Genomic DNA, 20,323 nt, shown 5'->3' on the forward strand with positions numbered 1-20,323 from the left:
TAGAGACAAAGTATAGAAAAGTTAAATAAGAAAATCAAAACTTGAAAAAATAAAAAAGATGAGCAAACTAAGAAAAATATGAAAATAAGGAGAAAAATAGGAAAAATTAATGAAAGCAGTAAAAAAAAAAAAAAGTTGGCTGGAGTGGGACAGAGTTCTTCTCTGCTCCTAAAAAGCTTTTGAAACATTTTCCAGCCCTTACCTGTGTGGCCTCCCTGTCTGGCTGTGGTGTATCTCTCTCTGGGAATGGGTCTGTCTGGGTATGGAGTTGTTGGGATTATCCCTCTGGATAAACATTCCCAAACCCAAAATACTTATTATAAATCACAACTCATTGGGACACAATAAGAATTATCGGGTTAATTTTCAAACGCCAGCGCATGTAAAAACCGGGAGATACATATGTGGCTGGGCCGTGCACGCAGCACGGGGGATTTTAAAGGCCCGCAGCCACTCACATATGTCCCAGTACGTGAAGAAAAACCGGCAAAGCAAAATGAGGCGGGAGCGGGGCGTGGGCGGGCTGGGACAGTGTCATTAGGCAGCTGGCCAGCCCACGCAAGTTACTGCTGCTCCAGAGAGCAGGTAAGTACGGAAAAAAAAACAAACTAGTTAGAGGGGTTTTAGGGGTCAGCAAGGATAGAGGAAAAGTAGCTAGAGGGGTTGGGAAGTTCCCTCCCAGCCCGCTCCTTTATTGCCCCCTTGCATGCGAGAGCTGGCACTTGCGTGCACACGCACACACCAATATAAAATCAGGCACGCCAATGCATGTGGGTAGCAGATTTTATAATATGTGCACATCGACGTGAGACTAGAAAAGAGAAAAACAAAATAATTAATATCCTGAAGTGATTGGATATCATCTAAGTTTCTGTTTGAACTTGGAGTCTCTATGGCTTGAAAGTCTACGATGGCCAGATGGAAGTCTCCTAACACAGATTCCAGTGTTTGGCAGGGTCTTTCCCTCTTTCTCTCTCCTCGTACTCTGGTTCTCCACTCAGGAAGTGTTGTAATCTTCTCAGTTGCAATTCAGATGCTGGTGCAAATCAAGTCCCAGCGGCAAAAGTCAGTCTCCTCATTGATAATATATATAGTAAATGACAGCAGATAAAGACCCAAATGGTCCATCCAATCTGCCCAGCAAGTTGTTTAGGGTAGTAACTGCTCCTCCATGCAGGTTCCCTCCCCCTTGCCGAAATGTTACACCAAAAGTTAAACACAGTAGAGGTGTGAATCGTGTGATCGATCGTCTTAACGATCGATTTTGGCTGGCGGGGGAGGGAAATCTTATCGTCGGGTTTTTTTGTTTTAAAAAATCGTTAAAAATCGTAAATCGGGGGAGGGCGGGAAAACCGGCACACCAAAAAAACCCTAAAACCCACCCCGAACCTTTAAAAGAAATCCCCCACCCTCCCGAACCCCCCAAAATGTTTTAAATTACCTGGGGTCCATTGGGGGTTCCCGACGCGATCTCCCTCTCTCTCTCTGGCCACGGCTGCGTTGAGAAATGGCGCCGGTGGCCCTTTGCCCTTATCATGTGACAGGGCAAAGGTAGCGCCGGCGCCATTTTGAAGATTGGCAATACGGCCCGCATGCAGGAGGTTGCTCCCGGACCCCCGCTGGACTTTTGGCAAGTCTTGTGGGGGTCAGGAGGCCCCCCCCAAGCTGGCCAAAAATCCCTGGGGGTCCAGGGGCGATCTCCAGCAGGCGTGACATCGGGAGCCAGGAAACAAAATGGCGCCGGCGCTACCTTTGCCCTGTCACATGATGAGGGCAAAGGGCCACCGGCGCCATTTCTCAACGCAGCCGTGGCCAGAGAGAGGGAGATCACGTCGGGACCCCCCCCCCCCCCACCCCCCACTGGACCCCAGGTAATTTTTTTTTTTTAATTTTATTTTTATTGAGATTTCAAAATTTCAAAAAGATATTACACATCTCGCAAATTGAATATGCAACAAAGCAAACATAACCATCATAATACATTTTTGCAATCCGTTTAACTTTCTGTAGAATTACAATTAAGTAACAAAGAGAAAAGAATTAGGAAGATAGCAATTTTAGAGCAGAATATTACAATGCAATAACATCAATTGTGCTACCTTCCCCCCCTTACTTCTTCCCTCAGCTTTCTCTATGAAAATCTAGGGGTAGGATTCCAGATAAGACCGAAGTTGATCAGGCTGATTAAATATATACCTTGAATCCTGAAAGGTTATAATACAGCGACATGGGAATCTAAGCGTAAATTTTGCACCCCGTTGTATAACTTTCTCCCTCAGAATTAAAAATTCCCTTCTCCTCAGCTGTGTATCCCGAGCTATATCGGGGAATATACTAACACACTGCCCATGAAACTTTGGTCTTTGGTATTTAAAATAAAATCTCAAAACCGAATCTCTCTCAGAAATAAAAGCAAACTGAACAATCAACACAGCTCTAGTTTTAATATCCAATTCTGACGACTTCTCCAAGAAGTCAGAAAGATTTATAACATTCTCTTTAGGTGTATCTTGCCCTTGTTGAATAACATTTCCAGATTTCTGAGTTTGAGAAATATAATAAATCCTAGATATAACAGGGATAGCATTTTCTGTATATTTTAAGACATTGATTAAATAATTCCTTAGGGGAAATTAGATGGGTTTTAGGAAAATTCAATACTCTTAAATTAGCTTTTCTCATTTGATTCTCCAATTGTTCTATTTTGTCTGAATATAACCTCTCAGATTTAATTAAATTCAATTGAACCTTTTCAATATCATCCACTCTTTTTCCCACAACATTAACAGTAGCTTCCACTTTTTCTACTTTCAATTGCAAGATCTTATTATTGTTCAAGGCATCCTGAACTGTTGTTGCCAAGCTATTTATTGATTTATGCATTGAAATTATCATGGTTCCTATTTCTTCCAAGGTAAACTTCTTTGGTGTAATTGGAGAATTATCAATAAAAGGCCTTGCCTGGTTTCCTTGCATCCCCTTTTCCATGTGAGCATTACTGGGATGAGCTTGAGATAAGGTCAAGATACCAGGGTGTTCTCCAGAACTCTGAAGTTCAGAGTTCAACGGGGGGAGAGCTTCCAAGTCTACCCCCCTCTGAGCACCTACTGGCATAGAGATCATCTCCAGCTTAGGATCCTCAAACATAAGTTTTCCCCTGACCATCCCAGTAGGGGGCTCTGGTGTTGCTGGGGCACCGGGGCTTAAAGATGTCTCATAAGTCTGGAGAATTTGGCCCCGCTCGTGTCCTATATCTCCTGCGACTTCGCCACCTGGTGTCATTACGGGGGCTCTTGCAAAACAGTCCTGTATAGATGGCTGATTAATGTCCAAAGTTGGAGTTGAGGAAATCTCTCTCATTTTAGCTTTCCTCTTGGTATGTGGCATTTACCAAGAGGATAGCAGCCACACAAATAGAGGAAAAATTTAAAAGTACCTTAAGTTGTTCGACTTCTTGCAGGTAGCACAGAGAATTCAAGTTCTTCCTAATTCCTTGGCCGCCGCAATCAAAAAGGAAAAGTTCCAACTCAAACTTCAAAGGTTTAGCCTAGTCCAGCCTCTACCAGCCTTTGCCTGGCTTCGCCTGGCAAATGCTGCGCCGTAGGGACGTCGATTTTGCGGGCGTCTGGCGCAGCTCCTCCCTCCGACGTCGGGTCCGGCGGGAAACAGCAATTCAAAGAAATTCAGCCGGCTAGGCGGCCAAGAACAGGTAATGGCAGCAGCGATACTGCGCCATAGGGACGCCGATTTTGAGGGCGTCTGGCGCAGCTCCTCCCTCCATCGGGTCCGGCGGGAAACAGCAATTCAAAGAAATTCAACCGGCTAGGCAGCCAAGAACAGGTAATGGCAGCAGCCGGACCCCAGGTAATTTAAAACATTTTGGGGGGGTTCGGGAGGGTGGGGGATTTCTTTTAAAGGTTCGGGGTGGGTTTTAGGGTTTTTTTGGTGTGCCGGTTTTCTCGCGCCCTATTTAACAATACAATACAAATGCCCCTGACGATAAATCGGGGGCATTTGTATTGTATCTGCACTCTAAAGATTTTGGACGATTTTAAAATTATCTGACGATAATTTTAATCGTTCAAAAACGATTCACATCCCTAAAACACAGGTTACCCCATTTCTTCATTTCTATCCTCTAACCACTGGTGTATTCCTTTGTGTTCAACCCACGCCTTTTTGAATTCCATTGCTATTCTTGTCTTCACCATCTCCTCTCCTCCTTGAGGTATTTCTTTGTCCACATCAGTGTGGGTTTGCCATCTGACATAATATGTGACATCAGACATGTTACTGACAGCTAGTCCAGATGGGACCAGGAATTGCTTTGCTCCTGAGGGCAGTTTTCCAGGCAAAACCCTCACAAAGTTTGTCATCTGCTTCTGAAAATGTCACCTCTGCACAAGTGGCTCGTTTCAGTGTTTTGTAAATGTTGCTGTTTCTTGTTGTCTGACAAGTACTTCTTGCTGATTTTCTGGAGGTGTATGTTGGTATGACTTGACATTTCCATGGTTTAATCTTATCTGTCTCAACTAAATATCACCCTATTCTGCATTTTACTCCCACCCACTCACTACATCCTGCTTGTTGCAAGGTCTCATTTCCCATATATGTGTTAAACTGTGCTTAGTGTCCTTGCATGAAAATCACATGCAAATGAGAGCTTTATGCCTTACCCCCCCCCCCCCCAATGTACAGTAGTGTGCTGACTTAACTCACATTTTCTCAGCACTAAGCATACAGCACACACACACACACACACCCCTTTAGTTCCTGGCACCTGTACGTTTTGGAAAAAGATGTTTCTCCTCTCAGGGACCCACCACCATCTCCTCCTTTTTTTTTTTTTTAGTTTAGCGATTCTCTCCTCCTGTCGTCCTCCCTTCTCCCCTCCTGGTCAAACATCGGGCAGGCCAGACCATGGATCACTGAAGCTTTCTTTTTCCCTTTCCCCCTCTGCTCTTAAAGGAACAGTGCTCAGGTTTAAAATGTTGTTCAGCCTGTACTGAACGCACATTTTCCAGTCCTTGCCCTTTTTTTAAACTCCCGATGTGTTAGCTTGCTGCATTGGAGGTTAAAAAAATGAATCTGTGCAGTAGGGAACTGTATGCTGAATTTCAAAACACAGTTGTCTAACCCCCCCCCACCAACACCACCACCACCTCTCCAGGGTATATTCGTAGTGACCCTTCCACGGCGGTGGCAGAGGCAGCATTGGCACAGCAAAGGGGTTTCAGGTGGTATCAGAGGAGTCACCAATTTTAATTGCCCAGAGGGGGAAAGGATAGAAAAGGAATTCTCCTTCTTACCGGGTCTCCCAATATTAGGAATAGGGGTCCGGAACCCACCCATCAACTCTCCCAGGGGAAGAGAGAGAAGGCAGAACCCAAATAGAAAAAAAAACTTGAATGTAAGCAGATACAAATTTTACAAAGTCTGAGCTATGACTCAGGTTTATTATCACAAGTTTAAACAGTAAGAAACAAGTAATGAAAATATTATACTGTAAGTTTTCCACAGTAAACACAACTTGGTTTTTTTCAGTTCCTAGATAACAAGTATTTTAAGTGAAGAAAACCTTAAAACAATCAGATAAGTATGGTTTGAGTATTAACTGCTATACTTTCCATATCAAGAATTTAGTAATTAATGCTACAATGAAGAAAGTGAATCTTTGTGTCCCAATTCTGTCTTGCAGGTGCAGCAGGACAAAATCAACACTCCAATTGCAGGTAAGTAGGTAACAAGTGTTTTGTGTGTTTCTTTTCTGTGTTGTTGGACTCTGTATGTCTATTTAACCCTTTATTTTTCTTTCTTTGTCTCTTTCCAGTGAACTCTTCAGTCCCTGTGAATGTTGAGGCTTTTGTACTGTGTGATCTTCACTTATGTCTCTGGCACAGTTACTTAGGACAGCTGCTGCAGTATTTCTGTACTCTCTTTCTTTGTGGTGTTGGAAAAGTTTCAGCCTAGCTAGACCAGTGGTTCCCAACCCTGTCCTGGGGACCCCCCAGCCACTTGGGTTTTCAGGATATCCACAATGAATATGCATGAGAGAAAATTTGCATGTTATGGAGGCAGTGCAAGCAAATTTTCTCTCATGCATATTCATTGTGGATATCCTGAAAACCTGACTGGCTGGGTGGTCCCCAGGACAGGGTTGAGAAGCACTGAGCTAGACTTTGTGGCAAATATACACTTACCTGACTTTCTTTAGTATGAATCTTCATACCCTTTGCCACTGCTAAGGAGTGTAGCTTGCTGAAACATTGCTCGTGTGCGTGGCTTGAGCGCCAGAGGGTCCCAGATGTAGTTCCTCGACTAAGATCCTCGTGCTGTATTGGGTACATTGTCTTTGGAGCAGTCTGAACCCTATCTATACTCTTTAAATAACAAAATAGCATGTTTCTTTAGTATACTAACCGCATTTATCTTCCGGAGTGAACTAGGAGTACTCCCTCAGTGTTTATTTGTGGCAACTAACAGGAACTGGGCTAGCTGATTGTGGAAAACAAAAAATAATTAAATATCCTTATTCTAGCTAGCACAGAGTAATTAAATTCATATGCTCGCTCATGTATGGTAAGAATTATTTTCACACTTTCTTTCACTCTCCTCTCATACTATTATGCATTGCACTGAGTAAAGGTTCAGGTGCTCATCAATAGGTTGTCACAACCAGTAGCTGTATATTTATTTATGTAATCTGAGAAGATGCCACCAAGTATTTTCATATTGGGGATGTTATAAGAATTGAAGCACTATTATCTGTACTTCTGTGTACTCTGCCTATATTCTCAACCTAGTGCACAGTGATGACACACAGTGTCAAGACTGTTTCCACTTAAGACAAATAACAAAATGGTTCCTCTCACTTTAGTAGCAGATCTGCTGTTTATTTATTTAATTTAACATTTTTCTATACCAACCTTCAAGGTTAAATACCATATCAGGTCGGTTTACATCGAACAGGGGTAGATCAGTGTAACATAACATAACAAAGGAACAACTTTTTATAATTAGTGGAGGTAAAGCAGAAAAGTAAGAAAGTTACATAATAACAAGGACCATGAACTAGGAAGCTGAATTCAGCTGGAAAAAGAGAAACCTTAAGAATGTATTAAATTAAAATACTAGGAGACTAGTAACTGATGAGAATATTGAAGGGGCGAATTTCCAAATTCAATGCTGAGTAGTTGTAGTTGTCTAGTGAAAGTTTGAAGGATCAGGGAAGGCTTGTAAGAAGAGCCAAGTTTTGAGTTTTTTTTTAAATGTTGGTTTATCACCCCTTTCTTTTCTTTTTGCTTTCTCAATGGGTTCTGTTATAAGCTTTGATATAAGCAAGCTTACAATTTCATATATCCAGTCTGTTTCTCACTACAGTAAAACTAAAACTTCTCCTGAAACAGACTCTGGTGCTCCTAGATCAATTCAATTGGAGAGATCATACTTCTTTAGAAGATATATTATAAGAGCTGTAGCCCTCTCCTTGTTAGAGAAAGCCAAGATCACTTATTATTATATATTTCTTCAAAGCAAGCCATAACAGTGGCTTATACAGCCATATGGTAGGTATATTGATTGGAAAATCACTCACTTTATCCACACTACATTTGCCAAATTTCCAGTCAACTCTTATAATGCTATGGCTGATGAAAAATTCACTGCAATACAGCCAGATTAATATTAATAATTAAACTGCCTACTCTGAAACTTACCTGGAATTTACCTTATTTTTAAAAAGAATATCATGCTAACACAGTCATACATGCTTCAAACAACCATACTGGAGATGTGTGCCTTCCTCTCTGTTCTCCATTGTTGTGTATTTCTGGGATTTCAGAGCAGTCTCTGAAGAGAACTGGCAGGTATCTTGTGTTCTCTCACTTAGTCAAACCCAGACTAACTGAAATCTCTAATCGACACACCTAAGAAGATCAGTACTTCTGTGCTGACCTCAGCAAAAAAAAAAAAGTTCTAAGAGGCATTTAGGACCAATTTTAATATACTTTTGACCTATGGACAACCCCCATCTTTGTATGAAGTTGTAGAAAAGAACATTTGGGAATTCTGAGACCTAGTTTAAGGCTGAGATGGAATCTTAATTTATTTATCAGTGAGAAACTTATAAATATCAGACCACTAGCCCCTTCACATAATTTTCCCTCCAACACTGGCTCACAATATGGTGTCACCAGCTCATTTGTATAGACAGACACTTTCCTCAGGATTCCAGTGACAAAATGGAGTTTGATCTTTTTTCTCTTTTACTGAGAAAATTTGTTTGAGAATCCAAATTTTCTCTTCCAAATAATTTGGAAAAGATTTTGAAGTGATTCACAGCATTTTCCAGTGTTTCAAGTTTCCTCATTACTGTAAAATCTACTTCCTATAACACAATAATATATTTAAACTTTCATTAAAATAAAATATGTAGAGGATCCTCTTTCTGCTCATCTCCAGAGCAAAGCCTCTGAAACATCACAAAACCCCTCCAAAAACACAGGATGTTTTTATTTAGGCATCTCTGTTCTAGCCAATATGGATCTTCAGATCCACCTTAGGCACTCTGGGATAGCGGTGAGTTCCTGTTCTAACTGGGGTATTTTTGACATGTTCGGAGACCCTAGACCACCTTTGGCTGCCAGGAAAAGCCTCTCCCGCTTGGCCCCAATGCTTATTTTGTCACAATTTTAACTTTAAAAAGAGCTCTGGGACCTCTTCCCCTCAAAATTGATTTGGAAAATTCAATTGAGGCTTTAAATGCAAAGTGGGAGCTCAGGCAGGCTTTCCCCACCTGTAATCTGCCTTTCTTTAAATTCTTTCATGAAGTGGAGTTAGCTTGTCTAACTCCACGCTGGTAACAGAAGTAAAGTGAGCGGTAGGGGTTAAAAGAGGAGATGGAAAGGTCGAAGACGGGATAATAGGGGGGAAGGGTGAAGTTAGCCTATAGAAGCAGAGTATTTTGAATGGAGAGACAGTGATTGGTGGAAAGGGGAGGATATAAAGGGAAAACGGTTTCGCGCCTCAGTCTGAGAGGAACGGCTGAGGCAGCGGGCAGAGGCTTTCCCTCCCTCCCACCCGATAGAGGGCAGCATTCTAAGGTTGTTCGTTTGTATAAGAAAAGTTGTCGCAGTAGCGGTAAACCCGAGCCCATAATGTTTTGAATTTATGTAATGGTTAACAGTTGGAAGAAAAGGGGGAATCTCGTGTGGTGCGGGGGGGCTGCTACACGAGATTGACAATGAGCAGGAGGGGGGCCGATGCTCAGAGGATTGTATCAATTAAGCTCTACCACTGGAAGAGGTGGGGGGCAGGATTGAAATATGTAAAAGGGGGTTCCCTGTACGTACCAGGATCATTCCAGACGGTGGGTTATGTCCCCCGTCCAGCAGATGGAGTCAGAACAAAAAATTCCCAGGGGAGGTCCCTTATAGCCACGCCTCCCCTGGCTCAATCCTCAGTATAGTTCTGACTCCAGCAGATGTTGAGCAGGGGACACTGCGGTCCCCAGCATCAAACCTTAGGGTTTTCTACTTTCCTAATTTATTTTATTTTGCTGTGAGGGATCAAGTTGCTTGCTACTAAATTTATTTTAACTATTTAGTTTAGAAAAAGCAATTCCTTTTTGTTCCTCAGAGAACAATTTTTTTTCTTGCTGACAGGCTGTGTTTCTGTCTTATTTTTCTTTCTTTCCTACCTCTTCCCTTTTTTATCACAGGGTTGGAGGTAAGTGTTTAATTTTTGTTTTAGGGCGTCGTTTAGGGGAAAGAAAGAACTACTACGGGGCTTTTAGGTCCGAGGGAGCACATCGGTGGTGCCGATCCCTCCCCTTTTGCCCGAAGCCGCTTGTACCCGCCCCACCCTTGAGGTGGACGGCAGTCCGAAGTTTTTTCTTCCCGACCCGCGGCCCCGCGACGTAATATTCCCCGGGGCCGCCTGCCGTCGAGAGGTCACATTCCTCGACGGTTTTCTCGGGTCGGTGGGTGGGTAACCGGGCCGGACCTTCAGTCTCTCTGTACAGTTTGACTGATTTTTTGCGCGCGCGCTGCCCCTCCTCCCTCCTGTCAGGTTTCAGTTTCTTACTACGGTAAGCAATTTTACCTGCTCCGACTGAAAATTTTTCTGTCAGTATGTCTTCAGAAGGGGAAGACAGCCCTCCTGCGAGGGAGGTCGAGCGTCTTCAGGACCGTGGGGAACAAAAAAGACACGCTCCGTTTCCGTCGTCCGCGGCAACGGCGGCCATTTTGTCCTCAGCTACAAACGACGGTTTCTCTGAGGAGAATACAGACGCTCAATTTTCCACTACCCTGCCTATCTCTGCTGCCGGAATTCAGCCTGTGTCTCGGCCTGGGACATCTTCTCATGATTTTTTCTCTCCTGAGTTTGTAGTTCTAATGCACAGAGCATTTGTATGCAGCAGAGACAGCTTTCTGGGGGGAGGGGGTCCTCCTCCAGCTAAGCTGCCTTGTACGATACCTTCCCTGGGAAGTCTCTTTCCCCAAGGTGACGCCTCTCCTCCGAAGGGACGCCCAGGAATTTCTGGGGGTTCCCTGCCCACTCCAGCAGCTCCGCAGCCAGTAGGGGGTGGCGATCCCTCTCTGGATCCACTCTCTGATGATCCTTCCCTGGTGGCTCATGTCGAGGGAGATGATCCCAGGGTTCTCAGAATTTTTCAAGCTGGAGAGCTAGAGGAACTTATACCACACATCCTACAGGAGATGGATATTGACCCTCCTCCGGACCCAGTGGCTCCAGATCCTAATATTAAAAAGGGGGATCCTCTTTTAGCAGGTCTTCGTCCACTAGCAAAGGCTTTTCCTACACATCATTCTATCCTACAGCTAATTTCCAGGGAATGGGACACTCCTGAGGCTAACCTTAGGGTTGGTAGAGCTATGGACAAATTATATCCTTTGCCAGCGGATTTTTTGGAACTTCTTAAGGTCCCTGCTGTGGATTCGGCTGTTTCTGCTGTGACTAAACACACCACCATTCCTGTCACTGGCGGAACAGCATTGAAAGATATTCAGGATAGGAAATTGGAAGTCTTCCTGAAGAGAGTTTTCGAGGTTTCAGCTCTGGGTATGCGAGCTGCTATATGTAGTTCGTTAGCACAGCGGGCAGGACTCCGATGGGTGCAACAGCTGCTTACTTCACAGGCTCTTCCAGATTCTGAGGCTCAACAGGCTGAAAGATTGGAGGCGGTGGTAGCTTATGGGGCTGATGCTCTCTATGACCTTATCAGGGTTCAAGCTAGAGCCATGGTTGCAGCGGTGTCGGCACGCCGCCTCCTTTGGTTAAGGAATTGGTCCGCGGATGCTTCATCCAAGACGCGTCTTGGGTCTCTTCCCTTTAAGGGCAAGTACCTGTTTGGTGAGGACCTGGATCAGATTATTAAATCCCTTAATGAGAATACAGTTCACAAGTTACCAGAGGATCGGCCACGCTCGTACAGGACTTTTAATACTAACAAAGGCCGATATCGTAATCAACGCAGAGGGCGTCCCGCCAGACAACAACCACCTCGACCTCCTTCATCTCGTTCACACACTTGGAATCGGTCCTTTCGAGGCCGTCGACCCGGTAAGGATGGTCAAGGTGCGGGCACCTCGGCTAAATCGTCTCTGATGATGCCAGGCGGACCCACGAGTCGATTCCCCGGCTGGGGGGTCGACTTGCGCTCTTCTACAAGGCGTGGGTCCAAATAACTTCAGACCAATGGGTTCTAAGTATTCTAAGACATGGCTACGCGTTAGATTTTGTACGCGCTCCACCAAACAGATTCCTGTTCTCACCTTGCGGGTCTCTTCTCAAGCGCCAGGCAGTTCGACAGACCTTAAATCGTCTACTTGCCTTGGGGGCTGTTGTGCCGGTGCCGGTCTCCGAACTGGGACGGGGTCACTATTCCATTTATTTCATAGTGCCCAAGAAGGAAGGTACGTTTCGTCCAATCTTGGATCTCAAAACAGTCAACAACTCCCTCCGCGTCCCTCGATTTCGCATGGAGACGCTGCGTTCGGTCTTGGCGGCTGTACATCCGGGAGAATTCTTGGCCTCCTTGGATCTGACGGAGGCATACCTACATATTCCGATTCTTCCTTTCCATCAACGTTATCTTCCCTTCAAGATTTTAGATCAGCACTTTCAGTTCCGGGCTTTACCTTTTGGCCTAGCCACGGCACCTCGAGTTTTCACAAAGATAATGCTCGTAGTTGCAGCGGCGCTCAGGAGGGAAGGAATTCTGGTACACCCTTACCTGGACGATTGGCTCATCAGGGCGAAATCACAGTCACAGGGAATTCAGGTGGTCGACAGGGTAATTCAGCTCCTCCAGACCCTGGGGTGGATAGTCAATTTTACAAAAAGCAAGCTTCAACCTTCTCAGACTTTGAACTTTCTGGGTGCCCACTTCGACACAAGAGCTGCCATGGTGTTCCTCACCCAAGAGAGGGCGCAGGCTCTGCGAGAGCAGATCATCAGGTTCTTGGCTCTCGAGTTCCCGAGGGCGTGGGACTATCTTCAGGTGCTAGGAACCATGGCCTCCACCATCGACCTAGTGCCATGGGCGTTTGCTCATCTACGACCATTTCAGAGGGCATTGCTTTCCCGTTGGAAGCCAGTGTCCCGGGAATACCAGGTGATCCTTCCAATTCCAGACTTTGCAAGACGCAGTCTTGTGTGGTGGATGGACCCCTTGAATCTAGCTCAAGGTGTTTCCCTGCATTCTCCAGACTGGATCATAGTGACCACAGATGCCAGTCTCTCGGGCTGGGGTGCGGTCTGTCAGGACAGTGCGATACAGGGAAAGTGGTCGAAGGAACAATCGTCTTGGCCCATAAACCGTTTAGAGGCCAGAGCAGCTCGTCTTGCCCTACGGGGTTTCCTACACCTTCTACGTCTCAGAGCGGTTCGAGTCCTATCGGACAACGCTACCACGGTGGCGTACATCAACCGTCAGGGAGGCACAAGGAGTCGGTTGGTGTCATTAGAGATCGACCAACTAATGGATTGGGCGGAGCGTCATCTTCTCCGTCTAGCAGCCTCTCATATAGCAGGCGTCGAAAACGTACAGGCGGATTTTCTCAGCCGACAGCACCTGGATCCGGGAGAATGGGAACTCTCGGAGGAAGCGATGGCTCTGATCATCGAACGCTGGGGAGTTCCTCGCCTGGACCTCATGGCAACGGCCAGGAATGCAAAGGCAGCTCGCTTCTTCAGCCGAAGAAGGGAGCACGGTGCAGAAGGAGTCGATGCACTGGTACTTCCTTGGCCTCGACAGTCCCTTCTGTATGTCTTTCCACCGTGGCCTCTGGTGGGAAAGGTCATTCGAAGAATAGAAGCTCATCAGGGTCCAGTGATACTCGTGGCACCGGAATGGCCTCGACGCCCGTGGTTCGCGGATCTCCTCCAGTTGGCGATGGAGAATCCTCTTCGACTGGGGCACCTCCCGCGGTTACTACGCCAGGGTCCAATATTTTTTCCAGAGGCAGATCGCTTCTGTCTTGCGGCCTGGCTTTTGAGAGGCGCAAGTTAAGACGTTGCGGTTATCCTGAACCAGTTATTTCCACTATGTTACGGGCACGAAAGACTTCCACGTCGGTTACCTATGTCCGGGTATGGAAAGTCTTTGAAGAATGGTGTGTCTCCAAGCACATTCAGGCTCCACAGGCTTCAGTGGTACAGATTCTTTCCTTCTTGCAGGCGGGATTGGATCTCGGGCTAGCCTATAATTCTCTCCGGGTTCAGGTGGCGGCTTTGGGGGCTTTTCTTCAGGGGACAGACGGCAGTCTTCTGTCTTCTCATCCGGATATTCTGCGCTTCCTCAGAGGGGTCAAGCACTTGAAGCCTCCAATCCGATCACCTTGTCCTTCGTGGAACTTGAACCTGGTGCTTCGAGCTCTTTGCTCCTCTCCCTTTGAACCTTTGCGTTCGGCTACCCTTAAGGATGTCACTCTTAAGACAGTTTTCCTGGTGGCAATTAGTTCTTCACGACGAATTTCGGAGTTGCAGGCTCTCTCCTGCCGAGAGCCATATCTTCGTTTTTCGCCTGATGGGGTTTCCTTGCGTACTGTTCCTTCCTTCTTGCCTAAGGTGGTCTCCAGTTTCCATCTCAATCAGTCGGTGGATCTTCCTTCCTTTTCTTCCTCAGAATCGGCTGATCTTCGCAAGTTGGATGTAAAGCGAGTCCTATTGCACTATCTGGAGATAACCAATGAGTTCCGGCTCTCAGATCATTTATTTGTTCTTTGGTCGGGACCTCGGAAGGGATGTATGGCTTCGAAGCAGTCCGTTGCTCGCTGGTTAAAGGGAGCGATCATAGCGGCATATCTTGGAGTAGGTAAGTCTCCACCGTTGGTGATTTAAGGCTCACTCTCTACGAGGCCAAGCGACCTCCTGGGCTGAGAGTTCTTCTGTACCAATTCAGGAAATCTGTAGAGCGGCCACTTGGAAGTCAATTCACACTTTTACCAGACATTATCGTCTGGACGTCCGAGCTTCCTCTCTCGGACAACTGGGAGACAGGGTTCTTCGGGCAGGGCTGTCCGCGGCCCACCCATGATGGGAAAGCTTTGGTACATCCCACCGTCTGGAATGATCCTGGTACGTACAGGGAAAAGAAAATTATTCCTTACCTGCTAATTTTCGTTCCTGTAGTACCATGGATCATTCCAGACACCCTCCCTTATTTTGGGGGTTTCGTGTTATTGGGGTCATCCCTGCTTACCTGTCTCTAGTTTCAGTCTTTTTCTGTACTTCTGGTACTTCAGACTGTTTTTTCATCACAATACTGTTTGCAAGTTTTACAGTTTTCGGTTTTTTAGTTACAAACTAGTTTCCAATTATTAGTGTTGATTATACCCGGGTTCAATCCCCGGCCTTTCCACCATTACTGAACATACTGCTGGTATGGAAAAATACCAGCAGGCCCCAGAACACAAACCTGGGACCTTGAAGGCCAGATGCCAAAGAAGAAAGCTATAAAACTGTTTTTGCAGGAATTCACAGACACCAGAGACTCAACAGGATGGAGCAGGAGATATCGCAGAGAGTACGCAGCAAATAGTCTGTGGGAAAGAATGCAGGGGGGAGAGAGAGATAAGGGGAGACAAACAACAGCTGAAGACAGCGAAAAAAATGTAGTGGTGTGAAGCATGCAAGCAGAAATCAGATAATTAGCTGACTTTGTATTTTTAACCTATATAAGAAAAGCTGGTATGTAATAGGGCTGGCACGGATTCTGTATCCGTTGCAGAGCCCAGCGCTGAGCTCTTTTATTATGTAAGTATACATTATTTTTGCTTCCTGTGTACTTTTTGCTTCCTGGGTATTTATCTGTTTTGTGTATGCATAGTATATGATTTATAATAAAGATTATTAATTACCAGTAGTATCAGGGTTGTTCTTTTAAACAATTTTACCTCTGCGGTGGGATTTTAAACATTAGCCAGTTGGCTTTTTGTTTGGTTCACTTGATCCCTCTGTTTGTATTATCTCTTCTCTATTGGCTTTGATAGTCTGTTACTGAGGATTGAGCCAGGGGAGGCGTGGCTATAAGGGACCTCCCCTGGGAATTTTTTGTTCTGACTCCATCTGCTGGATGGGGGACATAACCCACCGTCTGGAATGATCCATGGTACTACAGGAACGAAAATTAGCAGGTAAGGAATAATTTTCTTTTATGTATTGTATGAATTGGTTGAGGGCTCGGGTAAGGTTAATAAACTGTGGCCTTTATTGTTCCAAACAAAAGATTCCTGTCATTTGTGAAGGGGAAACGGGGAGAAAGGGAGAAAGGGGATGGGGGGGAGAAGGACATCAAGCGAATCTGATATCTTCCAGTTAATCACTCAGTTCCATTTTTATAAACTTTTAAAAGTTGTTCTGACCTCTGTAAAACCAGGAAGTACCTCCTCCAGGTCACATCCGGGTTGATGACTCACATGTCAATTCTCCTGCAACTTTATTGCACAAACATTACAGTCATCAGATTCTCAGCAGCACAGAGAGGGAAACAGGAGCTCTTACAGCTGCTTGCACATCTTTCCCATGCAGCAACATACACAGTGAGAACTGGAAAAAAACTTGCTACATCCTAGCAATGATTTCTTAGAGCCCAGGTTCCAGGTCAGGAAAAAAAAAATCTTTATCCCCCCCTTATTTTTATGTCTTAACCTCTGGTTACAGTTGTAATGCATGGGTAATGCATTGGCCTGCTATTTAGTTCCATGTTACTTGCATAATAAAATAATGTGCAGTTGGTTCTGACTGAGCACATTTCAGTCTTTCCACCGGAGGTCATTAGAGATCCAGTTGTTGAAGTTTCTGAGAACCTCTGATTTCAGGTACCTGAATTTAAAAACACCCATTTTAAGTGCCAGGACAGGGATTTTTAGGGTAAAACCAGCAAATATATTAATCGCATTTATAAAATACCAAGAACTTTTCTGAAACATTTGATTTACATTTCTGTCTTCCAGATTGTCCAATAAAGAGAGAGAATTGGCCCACAGAAGGAAACCTACTAGACCCCTTCCATCTTACTGTATTCACTGGGCTCTACATCAATTTCATTTTCATGGGGATTTGGGGCTTGATTCAAATTATTTTTTTTACTGGAAATAGGCAAATAGTTTCAAATGGAGGTTTGCCAAACATCAACTATCAGAAAGTTAAACATCTGAGTAAATTAAAAGAATGCTCCTCAGCAAATATTTTTCTGCAAGAAATTTGTCTGAGTTCCAACTCTGAGTAATAGGAGCCCCAACTGAACTTAGAATTTGGAATCGTACTGTGAATAAGTGGCACAGTGTTTATCCTCTTGTACTGGTTTTGGAGAATGCCACAAAAAAAAATTGATGTTTTAGTCTCCACAAAACTTAGAACAACTTTCAAACTGCTGAGAAGAAAGCCTGTGGGGCGCTTCTTACCCACAGATTTTAAAGTCAGTTTTCAATGCAGAACTTTCCCTTTGATAACTGGATTGTAAAAAGTGCATACAGTCTGTACCTGCTATCTTTCTGGTACTTTTTACATGCGTGTGTGTATGTACGTAACTGTGTGCCCCCATACATGTAAGTACTGTGCCTTCAGGGACATCACCTCTCTCTGCATGGAAAAGTGTGTGTGTACTGGTATTATATGGGGTAATTTTCAAAAGGATTTACACGTATAAATGTAACTACTATTGAAGCAATTTTCTAAAGCCATTTACCTGCGTAAAGTGTACTTGTGTGGGTAAATCCTCTGGACAATTCACTGGCTGGCCCCCAACTTTTACAGTCTGGGGTACTTGATACGCTGACATTGGGGATAAAGCTTCTATGGCCAAGTCCAAAAGCAAAAAACGTTAAAGCAGTAGTGTCAGAATTATCAGGAAGGCTGCTCATCACATAATAATGTTGCAGTAATTTTGTTATGGGTTTGACAGTTGCTTGGTCTTGCTTATAAGTATACTCCAGTGAATTTTAAATGCCCTATGCACGCCAAAGCCAGGAGATACGCGCATGTATTGCTTAACTCACACTGCGTGGATTTTAAGTGGCAGCTGAGTACGTGAGTAAACATTTTTTTTTCATAAAGGGGCATGGGCAGAGCATAGGCATTCCAGGGTCACTATCCATGTAACTTTACTTCTGCTATAGACGATGTGTAAGTCATGAGATAAAAACTATGCTAGACTGCAGAGTTTTAAAGTTTGGAGCTAATAGGGTAAAAGGGAGGCAAGTTAGCTAGGAGGTTTAGCAAGTCCTCTCCTTTACTGGGTTGAACTGAGAAAGAACTTGAGAAACAGTTAATTGCGTCAGCGTGTGTATCTACTAAAATCTCTCCCACTTATGCATTTGAGGCAGCATTTGTGCTCACATGTACGTGTGTATAGCCGATTTTATAACAGGCACACATATATATGCACATATATTATAAAATCACTGTATCCATGTGCACAAGCTGGAAAACATGTGCACATGTAGTCCCATGGGCAGATCTTAAAATTCACCTTTATGGGGGTAAGGTGCATGGAATGGCAGTTACTACTCTTGGCAGATACTTGGGGGTAACCTGCACAGGGCAGCAGTTGCTACCATGGGAAGCTTGCTGGGCAGACTGGATGGACCATTTGGAATTCTTCTGCCCTCAGTAATATGTTATGTTACTATGTTATTTATTGTAGCAATTTTCAAAAGCCCACTTACATAAGTAAAGTGCATTTAATCATTTAAAACCCAATTTTAAGCATGTAAATGATTTTTAAAATCCAGGCCCTAGTGTGTACTTTTGCATGCTATTAGCTCTTCAATTTCTGATTCATGGAACCTTGGACATTTTTCTTCCTCAGAATCATTTGTTGAAAATACTGCCTCCATTGCCTGACAAGCAGTAATCATAGAGATTGAGGAGTGTACTGCTGGTTTTAGCTGTTGCATTTCTGTTGCTCCTGTCCATGCCTCTGCCCTGCTAATGCCAGCCTTGAATGACTCTTCTGCCTTTTCCCTCTGCTCCAAAACAAGAGTGAGAGGAAGAAGCAATAGTGTTTTGTTCGGTATTCTTGACTGATTTTTGCCTTGTTTTTGTGTTTTGTCAGCTCCAAGTTGTTTTATGTTTCTTAATCTTGTTTGTGTTTAGATGCCACTTTTTTAAATCCTGGCCCTGCACCAGTCCTGCTCTGCTTCTGTGGGCATCTTTAAGTTCCCTGGTGTATATATCTCCATGTGTTCTTGCTATCTATGTACTGCCAGTAACCAACATCAGAGGACTCAGTCTGAGGAGAAGGAGACCAGTACATGCAGACGTTAACCTGTTCCTGTCTTGCTCCACCCTTCCTTGTCTTGGTGCATCCCTGCTTCTGCTCTGGGGTCAGAACACCAGCAGTATGCTGTCAAATCTGGAAGGCCAATAGGTTGACTGATTCTCTTAGCATTCCTGCCACTATGCACAATCACACATTAAGTGCTGGAGCCAGCAGGAAAAGGAGGCAATTAGCCCAGGCCTGACAACCACTCTCTTCAATATCCTGGCTGATTTGCCCCAGGGCTCAGGCCCTGCATCCCCTGGGTCAACCCTGGCTATAAAAACTACAGCCTGGTCACTTTCATCCTCTGTGGCTCTGTTCAAGATACTTCTTGGCCTAGCAGGTCTTTCCTCACCCATATTACATCCCTTTTCAAACAAATTTGATTATTATAGCCTAGCTGAAAATGTATTTTATAAGATCCTTCTTTTGAAAGATTCCAGACCTTGTTATGATTTATACTTTCAAATTACATATTTTATCTACACCACATAATTCATACAGAATTCTACAAAGTTCCTTAATAATTCTCATTTGCCCTGTTTGACTTAAATAGATTGTAAACTCTATATAGAAGGGACTGTTTTATATTGTACATCATTGCATGTGTATATCTAGTAGCACTATAGAAATAAGTAGTAGTAGTCTATCCACTTTTACCTGTTAACACCCCATCCCACATTAAATAAATGTGATAACATGGAGCCTGATTTTACTAAGCATTTTTGCCATTCTGGGTCTATGGGGGGGAAAAAGCTTTGTGAATCAGGTTAATAAGGTCAGATGTAGTCAAGTATTTTTCCCCTATTTTGTTTCCATGGGAAAATTGCTTAGTACAATGATCTGGTTGGTAGTACAATAGGATAAATGCAATGCAAATTATTCATTTTTACAACCTAATTTAAAATGTGCAAAATGAGCCAAGAAAAATGTTTTCAAACAATAAAATAGTTTCCAACCTTTGCTCTCTCTCTGGCTTCATTTTCTGGCTCAGCATTTCTCTTGTCTCATTCCCTGGTCATGTCTTTATTTTTAAATGTCTCTCTTTGTGTCCTTTTTGCTATTTCAGATTTCTTTCTCTCATTCTCTTTGTCTCTTTTTCCTTCAGCAGTGTATTTTTCATTACTGTTCTCGGTTATTTACACTTTGAATAATAGAAGGACTAGGGGGCATTCCATGAAGTTAGCAAGTAACACATTTAAGACTAATCGGAGAAAATTCTTTTTCACTCAACGCACAATAAAGCTCTGGAATTTGTTGCCAGAGATGCAGCTGGGTTCAAAAAAGGTTTGGATAAGTTCTTGGAGGAGAAGTCCATTAATGGCTATTAATCAATTATACTTAGGGAATAGCCACTGCTATTAATTGCATCAGTAGCATGGGTTCTTCTTAGTGTTTGGGTAATTGCCAGGTTCTTGTGGCCTGGTTTTTGGCCTCTGTTGGAAACAAGATGCTGGGCTTGATGGACCCTTGGTCTGTCCCAGCATGACAATTTCTTATGTTCTTATGTACTCCTCCAATTTCTGCTGTGCTCTC

The 20,323-nt window shown here is 44.1% G+C and overlaps 1 long non-coding RNA gene across 2 annotated transcripts in view; it reads left to right on the forward strand.

The window, feature by feature from the left end:
* Nucleotides 1-19,750, forward strand: part of LOC115092292 — a 47,427-nt gene extending 27,677 nt beyond the window's left edge. For both annotated transcript variants that reach the window (XR_003856972.1, XR_003856973.1), the window contains exons 2-3: nt 5,699-5,732; nt 16,479-19,750. This is a non-coding gene — a long non-coding RNA (uncharacterized LOC115092292). The remainder of the gene's footprint in view (nt 1-5,698; nt 5,733-16,478) is intronic.
* The last annotated feature ends 573 nt before the right edge of the window (nt 19,751-20,323 follow it).

This window comes from Rhinatrema bivittatum, chromosome 5, assembly GCF_901001135.1.
Source record: "Rhinatrema bivittatum chromosome 5, aRhiBiv1.1, whole genome shotgun sequence".
Taxonomy (NCBI): Eukaryota; Metazoa; Chordata; class Amphibia; order Gymnophiona; family Rhinatrematidae; genus Rhinatrema; species Rhinatrema bivittatum.